The following is a 13,427-nucleotide window of genomic DNA, read 5'->3' on the forward strand; positions in this document are numbered from 1 at the left end:
AGATTGTCAGGAATTATGCCATAGAGTCATCAAATATTCAAATACTTTATCTTATCAACTATCGCTCTATTAAAAAAACAAAACTCCCCGATCGTCTAAAGGCATTGTCTGAGTAGAGAAAAGTGTCAGGAAATCATTTTTAATATGATTACCTTTCAATAAAGAAACCTGAAACATGGTAATTTCCCCAATCGTCTTCTAATTTTAAAAAGTTTAAAATATTTAAAAAGTTAACTGCATGTCTCTAAGGCAACCATTTTATCCTTCTGAATCTCAGAGTTATTATATGTAAGAATACTTCCCCAAATATCTGGGGGTATTGAAATGATCAATACTTAATAGACAATTCATGTTTAATGTAGAACTACAGAATACATTGTTTGAGTATTATTTGTGTGTGTGCAAGGCAATCGATGTCTTAGTTTCCCATCTTCTCAGTGCTTATTTTCTTGGTTTTTTACCATCATTGACTTTCCATGATAATGTTTAATTGCTATTTTCCAAGATCAATGACTGTTGGTGAATCTCTCCAAATACCTCATGTTTTCTTTCCCATCAATAAATAAGGGATTAAAATTATTTTATTGAGTGCAGAGCAGTGTACTGGTCTTTGGGAAGGCTTTAGATGATGATCTGAAGCAGACAGGGTCCTTGACCTCTAGAAATCAATAGTCTTAGGGATGTATTAACCAAGAAACAAATTTTGTATAAATTCACGTGTGTTCCGTCCCTTAGGCCTTCTGGGAATTAAGGCAACTAGACTTTTTTCAAGAATGACTTTAGATCTGTTATATATGAATTTCTACCCATCACTTTTGAGAGATTTTAAATTTTTACCTGTTCTCACAACTTGTGAGGTTTTAGTATATATCATGTTTTCTTTTTTTGTGTGCTTCATATGCATAATCTCACAGTATCCCTATAAGGACTTTATAAGGAATGAAGCTCTGATTACTCCCATTTTTTTTTTTGCCAGGCCTGAGCCCTGTCCTTGGATTTTCTCAAGGCTAGAGCTCTACCACTTGAGCCTCTGCACCAATTCCAGCTTTTTTCTATGCATGTGGTACCAAGGAATCGAACGCTGGTCTTCATGCATGCTAGGCAAGCACTCTACCACTAGGCCAAACTCCCGGGCCATGATTACTCCCATTTTTAAGGTAACTATATTGAGGCTTTTGAAAGAATTTTTCCTTCTTTGCTTTAGGGCACAACTTAGACTAAGTCAAGTAGCTGGGATTCTGATTCAAATAGTCTGACTGTAGGATTTATCTGCAGAGCGTCTTTGCTATATTTTCTTAATAAAAACTCCATTTTAAGATAACTTCTTTTAAGAGTGAGGGAAAGGGTGGGTTGCGAGCGTTGAGTGAGAATGTTGAAAGGGGTGACAATGATTAAAATAAAGAGGCCCTTCCTCATCATTGCAAACCTTTGGTGGCTTAGAGAGGCTGGATGGGGAATGAGCAGTAGAAAAACTTTCACAGAGAAGACAAACTTGAACAGGGTTCTTCGGAATGAGCCCATGTGTAGTGACATCACTGTTGGTAGCTTAAACTTATCCATCTAGTAGTCTGGGTATATGGCTTAGTGATGGAGTGCTTGCCTAGCATGCACAAAGCCCTGGGTTTGATTCCTCAGCACCATGTAAACAGAAAAAGCAGGAGATGGAGCTGTGGAGTGCTCAGGCAATGGAGTGCTAGCCTTGAGCAAAAGAAGCTCAGGGAGTCTATGACATAAAAGTCAGAAAAGACTACAAATTTGAGTTTGACGTCTTGTTTTCTTTCCTTTTATTTCTTAGACACATTAATGGTGAAAATGACAAAGTTCTACTTTCATTACACATATTAACATTAAATGAATTTCTTTTTTTCGTGTTTGCCTTAGAAAGCCAATTGTTTAACTTTTCCTGACACATCTCAGCTTTTTCACCATGAAAGATATTCCATCAGTCAGTAGTAACACATGTGACACTCGAATACATGAGGTTAAGTTTCATTAGGGAGGTAGAATGTACTTGGGAGTTAAGTTGTGATGAACAGATACTTATATATTAGGAAATGTTTTGCTTAAGCCACACAGAAAAAGATGGCTTTCTTTTTTTTTTTTTTTGTCAGTCCTGTGGCTTGAACTCAGGGCCTGGGCTTTCTCAAGGCTAGAGCTCTACCACTTGAGCCACAGCACCATTACCAGATTTTTCTATGTATATGGTACTGAGGAATCCAAACCTGGGTGTTCGTGCACGAAAAGCACTCTACCACTTGGCCAAACTCCTGGCCGCAAAGGTGGCCTTTTTTTTTTTTTTTGTGCTGGTACTAGGGCTTGAACTCAAAACATTGCATGCTAGGTTGGCTTTTTCAGTCTATTATTTGAATTCCATTTTTTTTCTTGTCATGTGGGTATAAGAATTTCTCAGGTTGTGTGTGCAGGCTGGCTTCAAAGTTTGAACCTCTATATGGCAGTGTTGTGAGTCCGTAAAATAATATGTCTGAATCACTACCACTGACTGAGGATGGTCTATTGACAGGTAGAAAGGGCACTGAGAAACAATGCCAAGAGAATAATGGGGATAAAGGCATTTGGAGGGGAGAGAATGGGCAATTGTAGGGCAAGGAGCTTCATTTGGCCTGGAGATTAGAGTATTGTTAGAGTTAAGATGCAAGGTTTTTTTTTATTAGAACAATAATTGGGACTTCTATGATAAAGTTCATTGATAATTAATAAAGGAACCCATTGAAGAAATATGCAATGAAATAAAGGTTAAATATTTTATTTTTAATGCTGATACAACTTGCATATTTTCAGGGAACCAAAATATATTTTTACATTTATAATTTTAGTGCTGAAAGGAACATTCTTTAGGGTTTTGCTGTAGCTCACATAGTAGAATACCTGCCTAGCAAATGTGAGACTGTGTTCAAAACATAGCTGTCATAAAAATGAATCAACAAGCAAACAAAAGTAGCTGAGCATTTGGTAAGTGGCTCATGCCTGAAATCCTAGAGACTCTCAGCAGGCTGAGATCTGAGGATTCAGAGCCAGCTCAAGTTCAAAGCCAGCCCAGGAAAGAAAGTCTGTGAGACTTTCTTCAACTCAAAAGCTGGAAATGGTGCTGTGAATCAAAGTGGTAGAGCATTAGTACTGAGCACTTAAGCTCAAGTGCAGTGCCCAGGCCTTAGGTTCAAGTTGCAAGACTGGCACAAAAACCAACCAGCCGAACAAAAAAACCCCCACTAATTATTTAGTCCTGCTCCCTACTTTTTTAATAGGAAAAATAAAAAGTATATGCAGATTTTTGGGGGGGTCATGGGGCTTGAATTCTGTCCTGGACACTGTCCCTGAGCTCTTCAGCTCAAGGCTACTGCCCTACCCTTGAGTCATAGCCTCACTTACCGTTTTCTAGTGATTAATTGGAGATAAGAGTCTCATGGCTTTGTAGAGTCTCATGGCTTTGTATTTCCCGGGCTGGCTTTGAATCATGATCCTCAGATCTCAGCCTCCTGAGTAGCTAGAATTACAGGTGTGACCATGGCTCCTGCAGTATATGTAGATTTTTAAAGGCAAATCCAAATTTAGAGTCTCACATTCCTTGAGTAATATACCAGTTATCCTTTCATCTTAATGAATTTCTCAACTTCGCACTTTCTGGAATTTGTATTGGTCACAGGATGCTGATTGTCTTACTGGCTAACAGTACAGAGCTTGGCATACAGTAGGATCGAATTCAATGTATCAGTGAGAAGATGATGAGCATTTTGGGTTATTTATAATATATGCATATATATATACACACATACACAAAGGAGCTAGGGAAGCTGAAAAATCAAACTCTTAGGAGAAATGAAAAGAAAATCAAATGTAAATTATTTTATCTCTTTAGTATATTAACATTTAAAGAAGTATCAGAAAAAAATGACTTGCTAGCATCAGGAATGGATATTTGGAAGCCAGGATAAAGTCACAATGCATACATATGTTATGCATACTTGTATATATTTGTATGTATGTACTTATGTACATATATATGTATATATGTTTGTATGTGAAGTCATAATGCATATGTTAAATGTTCTTGTATGTGTGTGTGTGTGTGTGTGTGTGTGTGTGTGTGTGTGTGTGTAGTATGTATGTATATGGCTTGATATAAACTTAATGTGGGTTGATATGATTGCTGTATTGGATAGGCCTATGAAAAAGCAGTGAGTGTTCAAATAAGCTATGAGGGGCAGAAGTTTGTGCAGAGGCTTGTAATGTAGCATGCTTCAACTACTTCCAAATAAGCCCAATGTACACAAGACTCAGAGGCCTATCTCAAGTACCAGCTAGAGGCCTCTTTGTGAATTTAGTTCAGGGAGAGCACAGAAATGAGGATTAGTGAGTGCCCTGTAAAGGATTTTCCAAATGGAGATTTAAATTTGCTTGTAGATTACTAGAAAAGATTTTATAGAATTACTTGGCTTGGAAGAGAAGGTAATAAGAGTTAGAAATGAGACCCCACAGAAGTGACATTTTTCTTGTTAATGAGCATTTTCTAGGTTGCTAAGACTGGGTATTAGTACAGGGGCAGGACTTTTTTTTTGCCAGTCCTGGGCTTGAGCTCAGGGCCTGAGCACTGTCCTTGGACTTTCTCAAGGCTAGAACTCTACCACTTGAGCCTCAGCACCACTTCTGGCTTTTTTCTATGTATGTGGTACCGAGGAATCGAACCCGGCTCTTCATGCATGCTAGGCAAGCACTTTAACCAGTAGGCCAAACTCCCAGCCCCATGCAGGACTATTTTTGAGGGAGTTTTTTTCTTTTTTCAATCCTAAATAATAGTCAGTGGATGTTGGTTATAAATCTGTATGTATACTGGCTAGTAGGTATTCCATATATTTGGTTATATTTTATTACATATACCAATTGTCTGTTATTAAAAAGCTAGCCTTTTATATTGACTATTATGTTATCTTGTATATATATATATATATATATATATATATAAAGTTGCTGCTAACTATAAGTTAGATATCATTCCAAGCTAGGGAATCAAATATCAATAGTAATTCCTTTAACCATTGGGTCAAACTTCATTTCTCTTCTGATTTGACTGTTGGATACTGAAAGTCAGGGTTTTGGGATCAGGAATGGGAAACCAGGTTCCAGGCAGGGTACATGGCCTGGCCTTGAGAAGCCATTTAGCCTTTTCCAGGGATGGGGATCTTTTCACTTTTCCACCCACTCTCTCTTTTTTTTTTTCATGCTTCACTCTTTCTGTATGCTTATCCTCCACCTAGATGACTGAAAGCACTTCATCTCTATAACATTTTTTCACAGTCTGTGTGTGTGTGTGTGTGCTCGCGCACGCGTGTTTGCGCATGTGATAGTTTTGGGGCTTGAACTCAGGGCCTGGGTATTTTCACTGTGATTTTTTTTTTCTGAAGGCTTATACTGCTGCTTGAGCTACAGCTTCACTTCTGGCTTCTTGGTAATTAATTGGAAATAAGAGTTGCACATTCTCGCCCAGGCTGAGTTTGAACCACAGTCCTCAGATCTGAGCCTAGTAAGTCACAAGGATTAAAGAAGTGAATCACCAATGCCTAGCTCACAATCTTTTTTTCCTCCCTCATCACTTTCCTCTACCTACAGATTATTTCTGCCCTCCCAAACACTGGCTATTCTACATTTTTTTCCCCCTGTCATGGGGCTTGAACTTGCCAGGGCTTTGTCCCTGAGCTACCACCTTTTGAGCCACAGCACCACTTCCACTTTTCTAGTGCTTAATTGGAGATAAGATTCTCATGGACTTTAGTGCCTGGGCTGGTTTTGAACTGCAATCCTGGGATCTCAGGCTCCTGAGTAACTAGGATTACAGGCATGAGCCACTGCATAGGCTTCTACTTGCTTTTATTATTTCTCTGTAGCCTGCTATTTTTTAGAACTCCTCCCTCAATTTTCACAATAAAATTTGAAACTCTATTATGACACTTAAGTGTTCCTATATGGAATTACATCCATTTGTTAATGGATTTATCAAGAAGTTTGATTTCAGGGAGAATAGATCTTATATATCTTCAATGTACTTTTCAAGGCCATGAGAAATATGAGTAAACTAATATTATTCAGGATAACACAATCCTCAACTCAAATGGGACTACTACCTGATAAACTTATTAAATGGAAGATACTATAAGTAGAAAATACCTAACCTACAGAATGACAGAGCTTAGCCACACAGTATGTGGTAAAATGTTGCTAATTTACTTGTGTCTATGTATCAAATTACGAGTTGTGACTTCCCATTGTCAGGCAGTATTGCCAGAAAATATTACATAAAACATTGCTAGCAAGGGAAAAGCTCAAATTTCAAAATCTGAAGTGTTGTTTTCTACAGAATGGCTATTGCTTTTGCACCATTGTGAAACCAAAAACATTACAACTGTTGTAAGTCAGGAACCATCTGTATTGCATTAGCCTGTTTGTGTTTTACTCCTGGTCCACTCCTTTGCATTTTATACTTTTCAGGTCTTGCATTTTAAAATATGGCACAGATAAATAATAAGGACAACAATTGACAATGCTGAGCACTTAGCACGTATAGTCACACTGTCTAAATACTTCCTTTCCATTCTCTTATTTAATCCTCATGACAACCTAGTGAAGTCGATGCTATTATTGTCTTCATTTTATGCCTGACATTACTGATCCAAATAATAAGGATCCAAGTCTCTTTCTGCTTCTGCCACTTTCAGAACATTGATTTTGATAATGCAACAAGCATCTTCTTACTCTGTCCCACTTTCATTTCTGTTCTTTATAATTACGTAGCACATAGGCTCTGCTTCCCCCGTGGGGTTTTCTAGTCAATAGTTTTTGCTCCCAGTGCTTTGTGAAATGTCTTATATTTTGTCTTTGTTTTCATTGGTATTCATAAGTCCAACAATTAGTATCATGGTTACTTTTGCTGTTTAGTCAATCAGTGAGTACTTACTGGAGGTCTAATATCATTTACTCTAGTTTCTATTGGATCTAGCCTAGCCATTATTTTTATTGTTTATTGTTCTAAGGGACAGGAAGTTGTTTTTAATTTCCATGTGGTCATATGAAAACAAGATTTTCCATAGAAATAGAATCAATGGAATATGCATATACATATATGAATTTATACATAAATCTTAACCTTATTTATATAAAAATAAATAATATCTATCCACAGGGTGAGGGGTGTGTAAAGTGATTTTCACCAGTCTGAGGTCTAGGAAGCTCATACTTTGCAGGGCCAGGAATTTCAGGTGTTTCAAAGTTCCTGTTGAAATCTAAAGCTAGCTGCAGCTAAGCAAGAAAGAATTCATGTTTCTGATAAAGGTAACATGGGTGAGAGGTTTTTATTCATTTCTTTTTTTGCTTGAGGCAGGCCAGAAGAGCTTGCTTTTGTTCTATTCAAGTCTTTAACTGATTGGACAAGGTCTACTCACACTATGGAGAAGGGCATTCTACTTCACTCAAGACTTATCTATTTAAATGCAAATTGTATCCATAAACACCATCATGGAAACACCTAGAATGATATTTGAATAATATCCAGACACCTCATGACCTAGCCAAGCTGAGATATGATATTTACTATAACAGGAATTTGCACAGTAGTTTGACTTAAATTTGTGGGCTATTAGAAGCTCCTAGCAGGAAACAGATGGGAGAGCCTAGTCTTGTGAACACAAAGGAAGCTGACAGTCATATTTGCAGTGCCAGTCAACTCTCTGGGGGGGATCTTGAGTATCAAATACAAAAGGCACGGTTAGCTCAAGTTTAATCCAAGCTGATGTCAGTACAACAATGAGATCATTTATTGCTAGCTAGAACATGACATCATTTCTCTATGTACTTGTTTATTTTCAGTCATCTCTCTTTTACCGTGCAGATTCACTTTGCACAAATATCCCAATTTTCTAAGTGACCGGGCATACAGTGGTGTTAAAATAACATTTCATTTTTTGGAAAGATAGAAGCTGTAGGAGAAAGCTAAGATAGGAGTGGCAAGTTGCAGTGTCTAGCTCAGAGTTATAGTTCAGAAGGGATTTGTGTGGTTGGGACAAGGGATAGTAAACACAGGAGCCAGTTATGGGGAAAATGAGACACCCAAGCTGAGACTTGGGAAGAGATGCTCAGGACACCAACAAAACTTCAAGAGTACAAACAGCAAACCATGCCAGAAGGAACTGCCTACATGCAGTGAGTGTTAACTAGTGAAAATGACAGTTGAAACTCAAACTAGACATTGTTAGTTCCTCAGCAGTGGGGTTCCAGACCTAAGCAGCAGTCTATGTCCTGATTCCCATCATTAGTTTCCAACAGACAGCTTAGCTCCCCAACCCTATGGGCCCTGTTTTGGTTCCAGCTTTTGGTGTAGGAACAGTCAGGGGAAACATACAGCTTAGAGAATGATTATAAAGAAAGAGGTGTGGGGAGTTATGTCTTTTGAGTTTTGTTGCTTCATCATGTATATCACACTTAAATGATGATTTGCTTACCTCCACCTAGAATAAAGAAATTTTACTCTGGCTTTCTATGCTCTTCATCAGGAAGAACATGCTATATCATTTTATTTTTTAAATATATTTTTATTGTAATTAATAGAAGGGTTACATTATATTCACCAGATAGAAGGTGCATTACTTCACATATATTGATACCCTTTCTCATGTCTTGGTCCCCATTTCCCTTCCCCCACCCCCGCCCCTCATCTTGTTTCTCCCCTTCCCTATCTTATTTCAAATAACCAAATATGCACATGCTATACCATTTTAAATTTTATGTATCTAAATGGCAAGAATGATCTTTAAATCTCTGCAGATAGGCTTCAGATAGGTATTTTCGATATGCACTCACCCTTTTCTTTTTTGGGTAATATTTGATGGTACCATTAATTTTGACCTTTTTCTTTCATTTTTGATCCTTTGTATTAGTTCATGAGCTATAACAATAGTTGAGAGCCTCTATCATGTTACACAAGGAGTGTAATCAACAACAGCCTGCATTATGTCTTTCCCTCCCTGGAGATGACCCACTTTCAGCACATTGAAGTGTATTCCTTTCCTAATATATGTTTCCATCGCTTTCACTTAAAAACTGACTTAATTGATACTGCTGATACATGTAAGGAACATTTCTAGAGACAGCCATTCTCTTTCACTTTTTCTTCCCTCAGTCCCTAAGGGTAGGAGAAGAAAGAAACAGAAACCAGTAACAGAACAATAGGTACTGTGGTTCTTACCCTGTACCATCCAGTTCCCTAGACCTGCTTCAAATATTAGAAAGTCACATGTTTTCCCCTGGCTCTTGGAAAACTGTCACTGTCACCATGCACACTGACTTTGCCCACCAGGGCAGCTGTTGATTGATTATTAATATCTTTCCATATTTATTTATCTTATTCACATACAACTGGCATTTAACCTATTTTAAAGTTCATTTTTAAAAAGCTTTTTTGAGGGGGAGGGTAAAGGTACCAAGATATGTGAAAAGGTATCAATGTATGTGAATTAATGCACCTTCTATGTGTCAAATATCATGTAACCCTTTTATTAATTACAATAAAAATATTAAAAAAAAGCTTTTTTAAAATAATTTCGGATTTTCAGAGGCATACAAATACATTGTAGTCTAAATTTATTCACATATATACTTACACAGCTTTTGCAAATGTTAAATCTTGCATAACCAGAGTACAATTAGCAAAACTCAAAAGTTAACATTCTATTAGTTTTTAATGTTACTGTTTTTAAACTAGGCTTCCCACAGAGGGGCTGAGTTTTCAGACCTTTCAGTACCCTCTGTCCAGAAATTGAAGATCTTTGCCTTTGGGTCCCTTCTAATGCTATGTGGTCTTTCCCGTAAGCTGTAGCTTATCATCACTGGGTTGAGACTGGACACCATAACACATTTGAGAGACCTATGGCATATACATACAATTCTGGTATCTTACATTTAAGCCAGTGGTTGTTTCATTTTAATAAAATACATGGGAAAAAGTTGATAATTAAGCAAATAAGATTTTATAATTACTATACTTACCTGAGAATTGGCTCTCCAACTAAGGTAAGGAAAAATAAGCTAAAGTAACAGTTCAACACAAAACCCCCAAACCAACAATTATTTTTTATATTCATAAATACTTATTACACATGTCATGGGCAGATACTTTGTGACATGCAGGGATTGGTACAATTGTGAACAAAGGAGACTTCCAACTCTTTGATGGTCACTAGAATAAAATGAGAAAACATCTACCTATATGCTATATTTAATTGTTGTATACTACATAGCGACCTAATTATAATAACTTATAAAGCATGCATAGTTGCCTATTGGGCATTGTCAATTTCTAAAGGCTTGGAGTCAGATTTGACACCTCCACTTTTATTTCCTGTACCACAATGGTCATTGTGTTATTGATTTTCTTATAACAGAAGTTATTGAGAACCCAGCTTTACAAAGATATGACACAATAAAGGCTATGTTGTACAATGGCATGTTGAAACTTTACAATACGGAGTAGTAGTATTTTCTTTGAATACTAAAAATATTCCAAAGAACTCTTAGGAGTCTGAATGGAAACATAGGACAAGTTAGTGCATGTTTTGAATGTTTTAAAGAAACAACTATGGCTGGTGGATGGAGCAAAAGCAAAAGTGGAATGAGTGAAGATGAGATCAGAGTCCGTTGGAGAGACAGCAAAATGGTACTGGCTTAGTGTATAGATGAAGTAGAAGAACACTATTTTTGTCGGAAGTCATCACTGCACATGTTTTAACTGATAATGAAGACAAAAAAACAACAAAGAATTAGAACCTACAATTATTTATGTAGGATGTATCGCTTCTGAAAAATATTACATTGGTAATGATCTATGCCCGATCCAGGTTCATATTTCAGACATACAATTTGTTTATCTTTTGCACTTAAAAATTGCCTGTGACTTATTTATTCAGAATCCAGCCATGTTACAGATCATGATTCATGTGAACCACAGGGAGGCCTCTGAGTCCTGTCCAGTTGTGTGATAGAGTCACACGGGATGCCATGTACTAGAGGAATGGGCCTTATTTTCTTCATGACTTTCTTCCCAGAGTCACTTACAACTCAATTAAAGTCAAGGAACAGGGTAGATTTTCAAAGTGACAGAGCCCCATGAACCTGAAATAATACTGGCATCTCAAACTCCAGTCAATATGCTCCTCTGTTTCCTTGCTGAACTGGAGCTCTGGCCAGAATATCCCTGCCTCTGTCCCCTAGGATGCAGAAGAGTATCTGTTCCTTAAGCAGTTGCCATTTTATCTCAGGACATGATAGTTATTTCAGCTAGTCGTGGTCAATTTTTATCTTGGTCCTTGAATCTTTTTTTTTTTTTTTTGCCAGTCCTGGCCTTGAGCTCAGGGCCTGAGCACTGTCCTTGGACTTTCTCAAGGCTAGAGCTCTACCACTTGAGCTTCAGCACCACCCCGGTTTTTTTTTCTATGTATGTGGTACGGAGGAATTGAACCCGGGCCTTAGTGCATGCTAGGCAAGCACTCTACCACTAGGCCAAACTCCCGGCCATGGTCCTTGAATCTTAGTTTTGGTTTTCAAGGTGACGCTTAACTTTATAGTTAAACTACAGCAACATCAACAACAAAAATCCAACAAAGCCCTTCCTGAGAAACTCTCTTTGTGTCCTTGGGAAGTGCGGGTACTTATCCCTTCAAAACATCTCACCATGATTCTGGTCTTAGGCAAGCGGTCATGAGGTCATCTGTGAGGCAGTTCTTCCTCTAGACCAGGACATTGCCCTCTTGGACACGCACATGAGTGAGTAGGACATTTATATTCTTCTTTTGTGACTCTGCTGTAGCCCTATAGTCTAGTAACCTAACTTTTCAGTTCTCAGAGAGAGGTTTTCAGGGACTTCTGTGTTTCTCACAGCTCGAATAGGAGGATGGAGATTTTACAAGACCACTGTGACCTTTCCTGCAAGGGGAGTATAATTCATTTTGTGTGTTTTAGAAGTCAAATTTTTTTTCAAGCCCCATATAAAGACAACCTTAGGGTATCTCCTTCTTTATGCCAAGGCTTTTATTTTCTTGGAAAATGCATGTTATGAATATGGAACAACACGAGTACAACTATCCTGTGAAGGAATGAAACATTTAGGGCATTATGGTGTTTCTCTGCAAACAAAAGTCACTTTACGCTAGGTGCTGGTGGCTCACACTATTAATATTAGCTACTTGGGAGGCTGCCATGTAAGGATAAAGGTTAAAAGACAGTTTGGGTGGAAAAGTCTGTGAGACTCTTATCTCCAGTTAACCACCAGAAAACCAAAGGTGGAATTATGGCTCAGAGCGGTAACTAGCCTTGAGCAAAAGAGCTCAGGGACACAGCACAGGCCCCAAGTTCAAGCCCCATGACCAACAACAACAAAAAAGAAAGGAAACAAAAACCATTCTGACTGAAGGAGATTCCTGTTTTTACACTAAAATCCATAGTGTGAACAGAGGTTAAGCCTGTTCCCGAGTTTATGAGAGTGTGTTTGTGTGAGGAAGTCACACAACAGACACTCATCCAATATTATTGTCAGGGCAGGAATTTAATAGTGAGATGGGGTTTGCATTCCAACAGCCCTTATGAGCCATGCCTGACTCAGAAGCCTAAGGAATCTGAAACTTTATTTGCAAGAAGTTGAAATTATATTAGCAGCCAACAGATCAGCCTTTGTGAGACGCAGCCATGATTACTGGAAAGCTGCAAAAGGCAAGGCCTTGACAGACGAATTTAGCACCATTAGTAATGGCTTGTTGAAAAACAAAAATGACTTCAAAACTCTTCCCTCTGAAGCAGAATGTTACATCCATCCCTTCGTTAAAGCATCCGTTATTTGCTGACTTGTTTTTTGTATCCCCCCACACCACTCCGCCCCCTCCCCCCAGCCTCTCACTCTTTTGTGTCGGAGCTAATGTTCCCAGCGTCTACACTGTGTAGGCCCTGATTATTTGTGAGACAGAGTGAGTTAATGCAGATTTGCAAGCTGTTCCCATTTGTTATATGTCAGAAAAACACATGCAAGTCACTGGCTTTAGCACTTAGCTGCCAGCTGGCTCTTCTGGAGGCAGGGGACAAATGACAGTCTATCACACAGCATGCTTTCAAAGAAAGAGGGGACCTATTCCAGAACTGCAGCATCGGAGCAGCTTTTAACAACATAAGCAAAATAAGAAGCCAACATCAGTTTTTTCCCCTCCCCCTCCCCTATTTCTCCCTCTGTTGTTGAATGAATGGCAGCATAACATTTGGGAGCTTTTTAAAGCCTGGGGAATATCGATTTCACTGCCCACCATCTGAGATAGTGATGGGATAATGGGAGCTTGCCAGAAGTGTCGCATACTCTCTGGTGAGTGACAACAGAGATACCCTTGCAG

The sequence above is a fragment of the Megascapheus bottae genome, chromosome 19, assembly GCF_031878675.1.
Source record: "Megascapheus bottae isolate mThoBot1 chromosome 19, mThoBot2.hap1, whole genome shotgun sequence".
Classification (NCBI taxonomy): Eukaryota; Metazoa; Chordata; class Mammalia; order Rodentia; family Geomyidae; genus Megascapheus; species Megascapheus bottae.